Genomic DNA, 14,428 nt, shown 5'->3' on the forward strand with positions numbered 1-14,428 from the left:
TTTTTTTTTTTTTTTTATTTCCGAGTAATATTATTTTATTTGAGGGCGTGTTATTGACAAGAAGATAGATAGAAAATGAATTATAATTTAACTAGCGGGAAACGAGGGCTAAGTAATTAAACTCCATTAATCTCCATTAATCCTTCTCTAATCCCCTTTCTTGATTACCAATTCTGTCTCTTATACATGTGTAATTCAGGTTGCATTTTTCCAATTCCGTTTGCGATAATACAGGGTTTAGTATCCTTAAAAATTCCAGAGCAGTGCCGGTCCCAAGAATTTGGAGGCCCTAAGCAAAAAATTATTTTGAGGCCCTATATTTTTTTTTTACACGTGTAACAATATTTAAATAAAAAAATATATCTATATAACTATATTCAAATGAAAACTTCGTACAACCTAAAAGATAGAATTACAAAATAAAATATCACTTACAACCCGAGAGATTACACTAGAATCATATTTAGTCTTCTCACGTTTTGAATTTCATTGTTTCAATATTCTTCCATCGAGAATGAAGAGGACAGAATTCTGAAATCCACAAGTCCAAAATTCTTCCACAATTCTACCCATAATCATCATTCTACAATCCAAAAATTTAAGGACAGAATTCTAAATTCAGAAATTCCAATTCAGTGTTGTGTCCCCATTAGCAGTAAAAGTTGGGCCAAACCATATCTCTAAAAAACTGGCAAGTTTTTTTTTTTTCCCTCAAGAATATGCTATGCAAATGATGGCTTTTAATTGTCTATATCACAAAGACAACTCTAGCAAACGTATGGCTAGGGGGAAATAGAAGGAAATTAAAATTAAAACTTACCAGATATGCTCGTCCATACAAGAAAATATATACCATAAGAATCGTCATCTATGTTAGAAAAAGGAGATTAACATACAGTTTTACGAAATGCAGACAATAATAACAAACTTTTTCAATAAACAAGGTTAACTAAATTAATTTAAATAATGAATAAGAATTAAGATAGGTTATCAAAAGACGATTCTTGACAGAACAAGGCAAACAGGTTAATATGATTAATACACATATTCAATAAATGTGACTTAAAGAGTTAATACCTAAATAGATGAGCACACAGGGTTGGCCGTTGGAGAGTGGAGATGAGCAGGAGCTGCAGCAGGACGCTGGCTTGAGTGGAGGAAAACAGAAAACTTATGGGCAAAATAGTGGTTCACTGACATAGAAAAGAGAAAACTTTAACAGAAAAGTTTTTGAAGAGGCCAAGAGGAGATTTCAGCCTTCAGATTTGGGAATTCTAATTCTCTGAATTGAAGAAGACGAGTAGACGACTTACCTTTTGGTCGAATTGGTCCCTTCAGCTTCCTTCCCATCCCTTCAATTTCCTTCCTGCTTTCTGCTGGACTCGAACATGGACTACTGATTGATAGCATTCCTATGAGTTTTGAGGCCCTGGGCCCAAGCCACATTTTTGGAGGCCTAGGGGCCGGCCTTGCTCCAGAGGAAGCTCTGCCGTTGCGAATCTCGGTACTCGATGAGCCACACGCCCCGATCCGATTGAAACCTACCAAATCTGAATCATTAACCTGAAATCCTGCTACCCGGCTTCTCACTGTCCATCCTCCCCTTCCCCGTCCACTTCATGCGCTAAGCTTTCTCCTGATCGGAGTTTCCGGCAAGAAGAAATCACCTGCGGAAAAGAGCCTTCTCGACGAATCCTCGATCGGTCCATTGATTGTTATAAGGAAGGATTGAAGATACAGATGGAAGCCTTGGGGGATAATGATCCCAGAGTTGCTGAGACTTGCAGGTAAAACTTACCTTTATCTATTTTTTTGTAAAGTTTTGGATGTTTTATTTTAATTAGCATTTTATAAGTAATTAGGGTATGATTGAGTTTTGTTATACTGGAATTAGTGTACAATGTGATATTGTGTATAATATTGGGAGGAGTTTTGAATTTTCCATGCATATAAATGTAATAAAGTGGAAATGCTTAGCGGAATCGAGTTTTCTTATCTTTTGATTTTGGTAATTTTTTAGAAAAAAGCTGTGTGTACAGCATTTATTTTCACAGCATTTTTCACACTCCCTCATAAAGGTGGGGTCCATGAGTATTTTAATCATAGACCCCACCCACTTGCGCGTGTGTGTGAAAAAAGTTATGAACAATATGTTGTACCTACAGCATGACCCAGTTTTTTATATGTCATAGCATTGTAACTAGCATGAAATAATCATGGACCCCATCCACTTGCGCGGGTGTGTGAAAAAAGTTATGAACAATATGCTGTACCTACAACAGAACCCAATTTTTTATATGTCATAGCATTGTGACCAGCATGAACGTTTACTTGGAAATGGAACTAGCAAGTCGGGTTTAGCAATGCATATGGAGAGATTCCTGAATTTAATTGGATTAATATTCAAGAACATTCTAGCCTTTGTAGTGCCTTTTGAAATTGATTTGTTTGAGAGAAATGAAATTGACTCGTTCATTGAGAGAGAAAACGAAATGGACTCCATAATCAGAGAGAGAATGANTATAAATGGTGAAAAGTGACTTTCGTGTGAACTTCTGTCAAATATTCGAACTTGATCCGATGGTCAAATTATAAATGAAAATATACTAACTTGTTCTACTCATCCAATAAATCGTCGTGGTATATTTGGAAAATTAAAATCAATTCCGAATGAATGAGAAATTGCAATCCAAAGTTGGAAAGAAAATAGAGAAAAACTGGCCTAACTCCGTCACTAGCGTGTCGCTCATCACTCAAGCGACATGCTAGCAACAGAATGGTGAAAAACTCTCTGTAAATATTTTGACATTGATACTTGAGCAAGAGGTTAGCGACATGCTAGAGACAGCAAGTGATGTTTTTGTTCGTAAGATTGCAAGGTTTGGCACACAACATTTCGCCCAAATCCCCATCCTCTATAAATAAGACACTTTGGATGTCAATTAGCCATCACATATCACTTTTGCATTGAGCATTGTATTAAATCTCTTGATAAATCATTTCCAAAATCATTCGAAACTTCTTCCTTCTAGAGAGGAAAATTCTGTCAAAAAGTTTGCAGGAACTTGTGGTTTGAAGTGATTCTATCATAAATTGTATCCGTTGTATCTTGGGAGACAAGTGCCGTAATTCATGAACACTGTTGTGGGACAATATTGTCTTAAGAAAAGAGTGACATTTAACTTGCCTCGAATGATCCTTTTCGTCTTCATTTCTTGTTTCTTTGTGTTTTTTATACCATCAAGTTCTTTCTATATATATTGTTGTGTTTAGTGCGAATTAAAACAACCCTTCCACTATCAATTTCCTGCATCTTTTCCATCAACTTCTGCTTACCCTGGAACAGTTCTTGCATAATAGTAAGAATCTTCTTCATTGGTTAATGTTATTACGATTATTTGTTATTTTCAAGACAGAATACTAGGTTTTGTTCTAGACATGGTCTTGGAGTAAGGGCGTCTAAAAGTGACATGTAAAAATCCCGACTCTCGAAAAATCCACTGGTGGAGAGTTCTGTTACTAATGACATGACTCCCTCCCACTAGTTGAACTGTGGTTTCATAATAGACCATGGTGGAAACCACTATGCTTCAAGAACAGGACTCCAATATATTCCCAGTGACTTCTGCCCTAACCATTTAACATATTTTGAGTCAAATTCATAATCATAATTGGTACAGTTAATGTGGACGTTTGACTTTTTGAGGTGATTGATAATGGGAATTGCAATTCAACATATAATTCAATGAAGCTTTTGAGTAATAGGCACAATAGCTTTGGTACAGTTCCATTTTACGACTATAAAAGCGCATGTTATATACAGTTAGTGCATAACAACACTGCATAAAATGAAGACATTGCTTGTAATTCTCCTCCTCCTTTCCGTGTGTTCATCATCGTTAGGTGAATTATGATCAGAAAGAGATTAATTCCTTTGGAAAAGATTATCTTCAATTTTAGAGTGGCTCGACTAATACACGTCGTTTTGATCTCTTGCAATACAGGTTATAGCTATGGCCTCGAAGATGTTGAACGACTCTCTAATTTTCCTCGCAAGGTATATATTATGAGCACTAAACTCCTCACACATGTATAACATATTTGATATTATACTCGACTAAAAAAAACTAGACATGATAACTGAAAATATTAAGTTTGACTCCCAGATGCGGTTGATGAGGGAGCTAATAAGTGTGCATGCGGTGCTTGATTATTGCGACGGCAAAGCCAACCCGGTGCACGAGCCAGGGAAAGGCAAAGGCTGTGGGAATTAGGCTAAAACTTGTCCATGTTGATTATCTTCCATCGTCCTTCTAGAATGCCATCTCTTGATCTCGATTCGATTTGTGATGGTATATTGATTTGAATGTATTTTGTGAACAAAATGTCATAGAATAAGAGTTCCTATGAAGTTATAAATTGAAAGTTGATTAAAAAAAGAAAAAAAATTGTGTTTAAAATCAATTTCTTTATTTGACATAAGATCAAGTGACTTGGTTATTTTTAATTTGCTATTATATACAACAACTACAAAAATTCTCATTGCTGGAGTATAACAAAAATTTAATATAATCCAAATTTTTTTGCTTGATTTTATGACATTTTGTAAAGCCGAGGTTTCGGATTTAACAATTGAATCATGAAGGAAACTGATTGAATAACCCCCTGTTTCACAGTTGTTTTTTCAAATTTTCGAAGAATACGTGGTTAAAAAGTGAAAAATGAAGTTTCAATTTACGTGAAGAATATTTTGATTGTGAGAATATCTGGTTGAAAATGAGTATGAGAAAAATAATTGTAAATGATGATCGTCAAAGAGGGGCTAATTGTTATTTATCAAATAAGTTAAATTATTACCATATTCAATTACAACTCTTCCCAGTTATCATTGTTGCTTCTGGAGTATAAGTTTCTCTTTGAAATAATCCGACAGAATTATCTTATGTAACGCTAGGTTCCGAAATAATTAAAGTGTGGGTCCCACTGAAATTTATGCTCAAAGTTGACCAATTTTACTAACCATTTTCCAACAATCTTCCCTCTGCGCCATCCAGGGAGATGTTCGATAGGCAAGACATTATTGAAATTAAAACATTTCAATCCGGGGCAAGTAGGTTTGGTAACAAGTCAGGACCAAAGTAACCATTACTCTCCCATCCCGTCATGAATTTTCAGGAGGCAAGGACGGGCATTATGGGGATGGGAATTAAAAAATTTCATTTATCGACCTGCTAAATTAACTAATTATTCTAATATTATTATTTAAATATATTTTAAATTAAAAATTATAAAAATAAAAACTATTTGGGGGTGGATTTGGAGAATTCGGGATAGGGAACATGTTGTCATTTCAATTGGGTTAATGCGGGACGTGACAGAAATTTTTGTCATCTCTAGGGGTGATGATAGTGTATTACATCTTTTTCTTGATGTTACGATTGATTAGAGAATCTCTATTCCGTTCGATATTAACGAGAGTATAGTATTTGTTAGAGCAATAATCTTACCCTGATTTTTTCATTAATTGGAGAGTCTTGTCCCTAGGTACTGGAAGGTTGCAAGACATTTAGCTCCCGTTATTTGGTATTATAATTTTTGGAATAGTATTTTTTTGGAAAATGTGTTGTTAAAAGAGAAGAAATTTTTTTTGATTTACATAAAATATTATTTTATAAGAAATTATATTGTTGAAAATAAGAGAGAGAGAGAGAAAAATTATAATGTGAAATAATGGGGCCAGCGGTGACTTTATTAGTCACAACGCCTCAAATATCAAACATGAATAAATTTATAAAATAATAATTATTCATAATCAAAACTTGTGTAACTAACAACAATCATGCTGCAGGATAACAAAGGCAACAAATAAAACACACAGACATGATTCCTCATAATGTGATGCAGAGCCACAAGTTTTGTTGGGGATGGGCCCAGGGCCACTAACACAAATGGCCTGAGTGTTTGACTTTAATGCTCTTCTGGCCGTTGGATTGTTCCGAAGATCCAATGGTCGCTACAAGTATGCACTCCTCTCACGAAAGGCATCCTCTTTCGGCTTTTGCATTTCGTTTCGTGCTTAATCGTACCCCCACCTGATACAAAACCTTTTCTATTCTCCTATCTCGACTATATAGAGTTGTTTTGCTTTTATTTTCTTTAATATTATTGAAAAATTAAATTTTGCCAATATCTTTTCTAATTTATCTCTATTTAATTTTTAGTATATAGTAATAAATTATTGTTAGAATTAGTAAAGAATTTGAATAACTTAATTTGAAGAAAAAATGAGAGTTGTTCCATGTTTTCAAGAAGTAGGAAATATGTATATTTGAACGATTTCAAGAAGTTTACATATTAAGTGAAGAAAATTAAATAAGAGTATATTGGTAAATAAAAAAAACAAAATATTCTAAATTGTGAAACATGCCTATATACTTAGAACAAGAGAAAAATGAAATCTACCCTATATAATTGGCACGGAGAGATTATTTATTTTTCACCGAAAAAATAGATATTCTAATGCATCAAAAAATGCAAAATTTTCCACTCTCACCTGGTCCAAAAAGCAATTACATTTTTTTTTTTTAAATAAATGCATCTAAATTTTGAATTATGGCTTTATTACAGAGTTGGTTTTTATTATCAATATATATATATATATATAAAGAAGAAAAAATCCAAGAATTGGATGGAACTCTCAATTTTGTAACCTCATAATAATCAACCAACCATTTCCACAAGAGATCCGCTATTTGTCCGGGGCCATATGGCCTGGACAGGTTGAATAATCCTTCCACAACAGTTTTTAAAACTAAACCTAAACCTAAACCTAAAGAACTTGCAACATAGGTTCCTAACTTCTTACCAAAATGTATAATAAAACAAACTAAAAATAGTTCGGTTTAAAAAAAAAAGAAAAAAGAAAAAAAGAAAAGTATAAAACATGGAAAGGGGGAAGAAAGTGAGGCCCCAATGTCTAGCCCCTAACGAAAATGTAAGCAGTTGCATCGAAGAATCCCAAGTGATATTTAATTAGGGATGGGCATGGATTGGATTGGGTCGATTTTTACCTCAACCCAACATTGTCGGTTTGTTCGAAATCCATCCCAACCCAACCCAACCCAAACCAAACCAAACCAAACCAAACCATTCATGCGTCGGTTGAGTCCGATTGGGTTGGTCGGTTCGGGACAACTTGTCACGCAAAGATTAAAATGGTGGTTTCAATATCCATTTCCATGCTAATATGGTACCTTCCTGGAGCCATAATACACATAAAAATGAGAACGACGAAATTTTCCACATAATTACAAAAGTTCCTAAACATAAATGCACAGAAGAGAGACGATCTCTACATAATACAGAAACCACATATTACCCATTAACTTAAACTATATTTGTGAAAACATTCATGTATGCTCAAGAAGCTAGAAATTTGAGATATTGCTAAACCCAAAACAGAATAATAATCATCAGCAATCTCTTCATATGATTCTGAGTACTGGGAAGCAAATCTGACTCGAGACAATTTTTTTCTTCTACCATGACTATTCCAATTCACACCAAACAAGGGGAGTCTATTTCTTGAACAGAAACCCTGTACATGAAACTTAAATTTGAGAGTATTTGTACACACTGGTGATAGCAATTGAGCCATCACAAAAAAGAATCAAAACTAAAACTGGTTCAAGAATTGGAAATAATTGATGTAATTTTCTGTGTTTAATGAAAGTTTCTTGATTTATAAGGAGAGGAAAAAATTAAGAGTAGAAAAATGAAAATGGGAAATTTACTTACCCTAGTCACTGTAGTGTGGACAAAACGATGACCGGCAGCTGGAGAACGACGATTGCCGCCGGCGATTTGAGAGAAACTGAAGGAGACAGACTAGGTGTCAAGGACCGCAGCTTTACTTAGCCCCTTGACACTATCGTAATCGTAGTTTGCCCAACTTCGTCCACACATTGTAAATATTATTTCAAATTTGAGTTGTAATTTTCTTTTCATTGTAATAGTTATTTCAGTTGTAAAATAGCTCTGATATTAATAAACGTTTAGTATGATTCCTCGTCTTTTAAACGTTCATCCCTGTCACTTAGGTTTTTGTTCAGAATGCTATTATAGGAGTTATTAATCATTCAAAAATCTTTCAAACTCACTAGTGTCCGCCTCCTGCACCAGCAATTATAATTTTCTGCTTTTGTCAATTGTAATGTTCAGTTTTCATCAATCAATGTTCAATTTATTTTCACTGTATTCAAATTTTCTATTATAAGATTTCTACAAAATTGTAATCAAATTTTCTTTCGTCTCGAGGCGACCGAGAAAAAGCGGAAGGTAGTCTAGTGGAGCAGACTATTGCCGCACGGTATCCCTTTCTGTGCCAAGAACAAAGGCACCCCGTGAAAGTTGATATCAGAGTTGCGGCTCATGACCCTCGATAAGAAAGCTATGGATCCAATTACATCCCACATCACTGAAGTGGTAGAACCTCAAAAGAAGGGTACTTCTAAACAGCGCGTGGATACGCTTGATGAGACAACTACTAGGTTGTGCCGTGCCTTGGAAGGTCTCGAGCAAAAAATCGAGATGGCCGAATTCGAGATTCGTGGATTACACATCCAACTGGATGAAAGCCAAAGGGCTTGCGCAGCAATGACTGAAGCTGCTGCAATCATTTCTGATCTGCAGGATGAAATGGAAGCGTTGAGAGCTCAATTGCGGGTACTCCAACATGCAGTGGGCAATGGGCAAGCTCCCGTACCTACGGAGGGGCACGTGATGCAAAAAAAGTCCAAAACTTCTTGTTTGATATGGAACAATACTTTCTTGCAGCTTCGATCGAGGATGAAACTAGAAAGGTAACCACAGCTACTATGTATCTGGGTGGAGATGCAACACTATGGTGGCGAATCAAATATGCTGATATTCAGGCCCACAGGGCTCGAATAGATTCTTGGGATCTCCTCAAGGAAGCGATCAAATCGCTGTTTTTCTCAGAAAATGTTGAGTATCGGGTTTGACGAACACTTCAAGACCTGAAACACACGAGCTCTATCTGGGAGTATGTGAAATCCTTTTCAGGACATATGCTGAATATTCGAGATATGTCGAAAAAGGATAAACTCTTCACCTTTATGGAAGGGTTGAAACCGTGGACACGCACGAAACTTCAAAGACAGAAAGTTACTGATTTGAGCACTGCCATGGGAGCCGCTGAATGTTTGAGTGACTACCAAACAGAATCTAGAAAAGATCGACCTTCAGGGAGTAATCAAGCAATTGGAGGTGGTAACATATCTTACAGACCCAGTTCGAACTTAAATGGGGGAGAACGTTACTCTCAGAATAGAGAAGGAGCCTATCAAAGTACTCGAGGCTTTCAGGGAAACTATCATAATAGCCGTCAAGGAAATTTTAATGGCAGCAACAGTAACAACTGGAACAAAGGAAAAGCAACGGAGGGCCGAACTGATACCACTCCCAAATTGAAGTGCTTTTTACGTGAAGGACCTCATCGGGTGTCGGAGTGTCCTCAGAAGCGGATGGTGAATGCATATTGTCAGTTAGCAAGTGGCCGGTGGAGTTCAAAGCAAGAGGCCTCACAGGCTAATTGTCATAGTGAGACCGACTCCGAAGAGGATGAAGACGTAGTTGGGGCATTTTCACATCGGTGCAACACACTGTCGCATCGGGTTGCTGAAAAGGATGATGTCCTATTGAAAGAGGCAAAGATGGAAGAAGCGAAGGCTCGAATTTGTAGGGCCAAAAGCTTAATGTACATTGATGTAAAAATCAATGGGAAGCCAATCAGGGCTATGGTGGATACTGGTGCTACCCACAACTTCCTTGCATGTACCGAAGTAGAGCGGCTCGGACTTGTTTTAGAAAAGGGTAGTGGAAAAGTCAAAGCAATCAACTCCACTGCTTAACCAATAGCTGGAGTAGAGAAATCGGTATTAATCAAAGCAGGTTCTTTTGAGGGAAGGACAAATTTATCTGCAATTTAGATGGATGATTTTAAGCTAATTCTAGGATTGAAATTTCTTCGGGATACTAAGACGGTATTGTTGCCATATTCCGATTAATGATGATGGGTAATAAGCCATGTGTCATCCCTACACAGGTTGGGAGGATGAGTGAGAAGAGTATCTCAACCATGCAATTTAGCAAGGGTTTTAAGAGAAATGAACTTTCTTTTTTGTGCACTCTTCGATTAGAGGAGATCGAAGAGGCGAATGGTCCTATTCCAAAACCCGTTAAAAGGCTTATTCAGGAATTTGAGGACATCATACCGGATGAATTACCAAAGAAATTGCCACCAAGGAGGACGATTGATCATGAGATTGAACTTATTCCAGGCGCCAAACCTCTTGCCAGGGTACCATATCGTATGTTTCAGCCTGAGCTTGAAGAGTTTAGAAAGCAATTGGGAGAAATGTTGGAAAGTGGAATCATTGTGTCGGCGAAGTCGCCATACAGAGCTCCTGTATTGTTTCAGAAAAAGGCCGATGGTTCTCTTAGGATGTGCTGTGATTATCGAGCCTTGAATAAGATTACTATAAAGAATAGCTATCCTATTCTACTGGTTGCGGATTGCTTCGATCGACTGAGTCGGGCGAAATATTACACGAAAATTGATCTTAGGTCCGGATATTGGCAAGTTCGGATCAAGGAGGGAGACGAAGCAAAGACTATGGTGGTAACCAAATACGGAGCCTTTGAATTTAAAGTGATGCCTTTTGGTTTGACAAATGCTCCAACGACATTTTGTACTATGATGAATCAGGTACTTCACGAGTTCTTAGATGATTATGTCGTGGTGTACTTAGACGACATAGTAATCTATAGCGAGACATTGGAGGAACATGTCCAGCATTTGAGACAAGTTTTTAATCGGTTACGGGAGAATGAACTCTATGCCAAGCCGTCTGAATACTCATTTGCTCAGACATCTATTAGTTTCTTGGGTCACATCATTGAACAAGGTAAAATTCGCATGGATTCGAAGAAGGTTACAGCCATCAAGGATTGGCAACCACCAAAAATCGTACATGATGTATGTTCATTTCATTTCTTGGGTTATGCAATTACTATCGAAAATTTGTGAAAGGCTACTCAAAAATTGCACTGCCACTTACCTAATTGACAAAGAAGGATAAGGATTGGGATTGGTCAACTCAATGTCAAACTGCTTTTGAAAGGTTGAAGAAGTCCTTGTGGATGAACCCGATTTTAGCCTTACTGGATATGACTAAACCATTTGAAGTTCATACAGATACTTCAGATTTTGCACTTGGTGGAGTCCTCATGCAAGAAGGACATCCGGTAGCATATGAGACCTGGAAGTTAAACCAGACAGAACGTCGTTACTCGGCATATGAAAAGGAATTGTTGGCAGTAGTCCATTGTCTTAGAGATGGCGTCACTATCTGCTTGGGTCTCCATTTATTGTGAAGACAGATAACACTGTAGTTAGTCACTTCATGTCCCAACCAAAACTATCGAGCAAATAGGCTCGTTGGCAGGAATTCCTTTCAGAGTTCAATTTTATGTTAGAGTATCATCCCGGCTCTGGTAATCATGTTGCTGATGCTCTTAGTCGACGGGCCGATTTGACTGCCATCTGCTCCGTAGCTGCTCTTTCAGGGAGCGCCGTCTCCACGAACACTACAGACCAAATTCGGGCACTTATGGAGAAGGACCCGGCTATCTAATATTTGGTCGGCCTCATCAAGTAGGGTAAAACTCGAAAGTTCTGACTCGATGGGAAACTAGTGAAGATAAAGGGAGACCGCCTATATGTTCCTAAGGGCGGAGATCTGAGGAAATCACTAATTACAGAATGTCATGACACAATTTGGGCAGGGGATCCCGGAGAGGAATGCACTTGTGCACTACTGCAACGTGCATACTACTGGCCTCAAATGCAGGACGACATTGCAACATATGTGAAAACCTGTCTTATTTGTCAGCAAGATAAGGCAGATCATCAGAAAAAGGAGGGCTTGCTGGAGCCCCTTTCTGTCCCAATCCGGCAATTCGAAAGTGTATCGATGATTTACATTATTGAGTTGCCAAAAGTTGAGAATTTTGGCACTATCATCGTCGTGGTGGACTATCTATCAAAATATGCAGATTTCATTACAGCACCTAAGTATGTATCCATGGAAGAGACAACTTAACTCTTCTTCAAACATATCGCCAAATATTGGGGACTGCCTAAGGACACCGTTAGTGATCGAGATCCTTGTTTCACCGACATATTTTGGACTGAGTTGTTCAAACTTCTTGTTTCAACTTTGAGCACGAGTTCTAGTTTTCATCCACAATCTGACGGATAGACGGAGCGCTTCAATTCTATGCTAGAAGAATATCTTCCACATTTTATCTCTACTTCGTAGAAAAATTGGGTAAAACTTTTGGATGCGACTTAGATTTGCTTCAATGCCCAAAAGAGCTCTTCCACCAATAAGAGTCCTTTTGAGATTATTACTGGCCAGCAACCGCCACTCCCTCATACAGTGGATATCGAACGAAGTACTAAGTTCCCTCAAGCAAAGAACTTTTCTCAAGAGTGGAAACGAAATATTGAAATTGCTCGGAGTTATCTTGAGAAAGCTCAAAAATGGTATAAGAAGGCTGCAGATCTAAAGCACCGTTTCATTGAATTCACTGTTGGAGATCTGGTAATGGTTAAGCTTCTCGTCAGAAATGTTTACAAACCAACAAGAGAGAAGGACTCAAGATTGACACCAAAATACATTGGACCGTTACCCATCGTGAAGAGGATTGGAAGAGTTGTATACAGAGTTGAACTCCCTTCATGGTATAAAATCCACAGCGTCCTTCATGTTAATGTGTTGAAACCATACTTTGCGGATAAGGAGGACGCATTTAGAAATGAGCCAAAGCAACTTGTGTTTGAACTGAAAAAAGCTGGAAAGAAAGTTTTTGAAACTATTCTTGACCATCGAATCACTCGAGCTTTTAGAATAGACCATCAAGAGTACTTGGTCAAATGGATTGGATGCAGCAGCGAGGAGAATACTTGGGAAAGAGAAAAAGATCTCGGAGCCTTCAAACCATTAATTGAAGCATATCATGCATTGATGGCACCGAGGACGTCGCCAAAACAAATGGGAGATAATGTCAAGGACCGCAGCTTTACGTAGCCCCTTGACCCTTGTAGCCGCAGTTTGCCCAACTTCGACCGCACATTGTAAATATTACTTCAAGTTTGAGTTGTAATTTTCTTTTCATTGTAATAGTTATTTCAGTTGTAAAATAGTTCTGATATTAGTAAACATTTAGTATGATTCCTCATATTTTAAACGTCTATTCCTGTCACTTAGGTTTTTGTTCAGAATGCTATTATAGGGGGTATTAGTCATTCAAAAATCTTTCAAACTCACTGGTGTCCGTCCTCTGCACCAGCAATTATAATTTTCTACTTTCGTCAATTGTAATGTTCATTTTTCATCAATCAATATTCAATTTTCTTTCACTGTATTCAAATTCTCTATTGTAAACTTTCTACAAAATTGTAATCAAATTTTCTTTCGTCCCGACATGATCGAGAAAAGGTGGAAGGTAGTCTAGCGGAGCAGACTACTATCGCACGGTGTCCCTTTCTGTGCCAAGAAGAAAGGCACCCCGTGAAATTAAGGCTTGGGTCGGCTAGACGAGAGAGAGAACTTGTCTTTAGATGGTCTTTTTTTATTTTTATGTGGTGTTTTCCTTTTTTAACTTTATTTTAATGTGGTTGGGTCGAGTCGGTGTGGGTTGGGTCGGGTTTTTCTTGTTAACCCACAACCAGACCCAATTGTGAAACCCATGGACTGAAAATCGCAAAAAAAAAAAGGTGGAGGAAAAAAAAGACCCAACCTGGACGGGTCGGGCGGGTTTTGCCCCACTCCTATATATGACCTGAAATCTATAAATCAGTACTCTGATTGGTTTGGTTTTGGCATCTTCCATTTGGGCATTGAAGGTTGTAGTCAATATAATTTACGTATGTATATATACATCCACCCTTGAAATGGAATTATTTGAATTCTAGTTGTTTGAACTTTGATTTAGATTACTCGGATGAAAATATGAATTGGGTTTTTAAAAAAAAATATTTCTACTGGAGTGTCTACAGTTCAATACCAACTCAATCTTGTTTTCTTGGAGTGCATAGATTGGGAGAGATTTTGCCTAATTAGTATCTGCTGTCATGATTATTTGAGTTTGTGTATCTTCTTGAATTTCTCATAATATAGCTTTTAATTTTGAAGAAACCCAATTTGTGGTGTGAGGTTTGGTGAAACAGACAACAATTTGAGATTTCTTATTGGATTTTCAAAGATAGAAAAGAAGGGGAACTTACAAGACTCAACGAGAAGAGTAGGTGAGTGGTAAGAGAAGGATTAATGGAGATTAA

The 14,428-nt window shown here is 37.3% G+C and overlaps 2 long non-coding RNA genes across 2 annotated transcripts; one reads left to right on the forward strand and one right to left on the reverse strand.

Annotated features, from left to right (window-relative positions):
* Positions 1 to 350: 350 nt before the first annotated feature.
* LOC111402894 lies at positions 351 to 1,954 on the reverse strand. The gene is made up of 2 exons (XR_002704363.1): positions 1,314 to 1,954; positions 351 to 1,193 (listed from the first exon to the last, which is right to left on the reverse strand). It is a non-coding gene; the product is annotated as an uncharacterized LOC111402894 (long non-coding RNA).
* Positions 1,955 to 3,820: 1,866 nt separating this feature from the next.
* LOC111404831 lies at positions 3,821 to 4,482 on the forward strand. Its single transcript, XR_002704693.1, has 3 exons — positions 3,821 to 3,903; positions 4,005 to 4,057; positions 4,167 to 4,482. It is a non-coding gene; the product is annotated as an uncharacterized LOC111404831 (long non-coding RNA).
* The last annotated feature ends 9,946 nt before the right edge of the window (positions 4,483 to 14,428 follow it).

This window comes from Olea europaea, chromosome 11 (assembly GCF_002742605.1).
Source record: "Olea europaea var. sylvestris chromosome 11, O_europaea_v1, whole genome shotgun sequence".
NCBI classification, from domain to species: Eukaryota; Viridiplantae; Streptophyta; class Magnoliopsida; order Lamiales; family Oleaceae; genus Olea; species Olea europaea.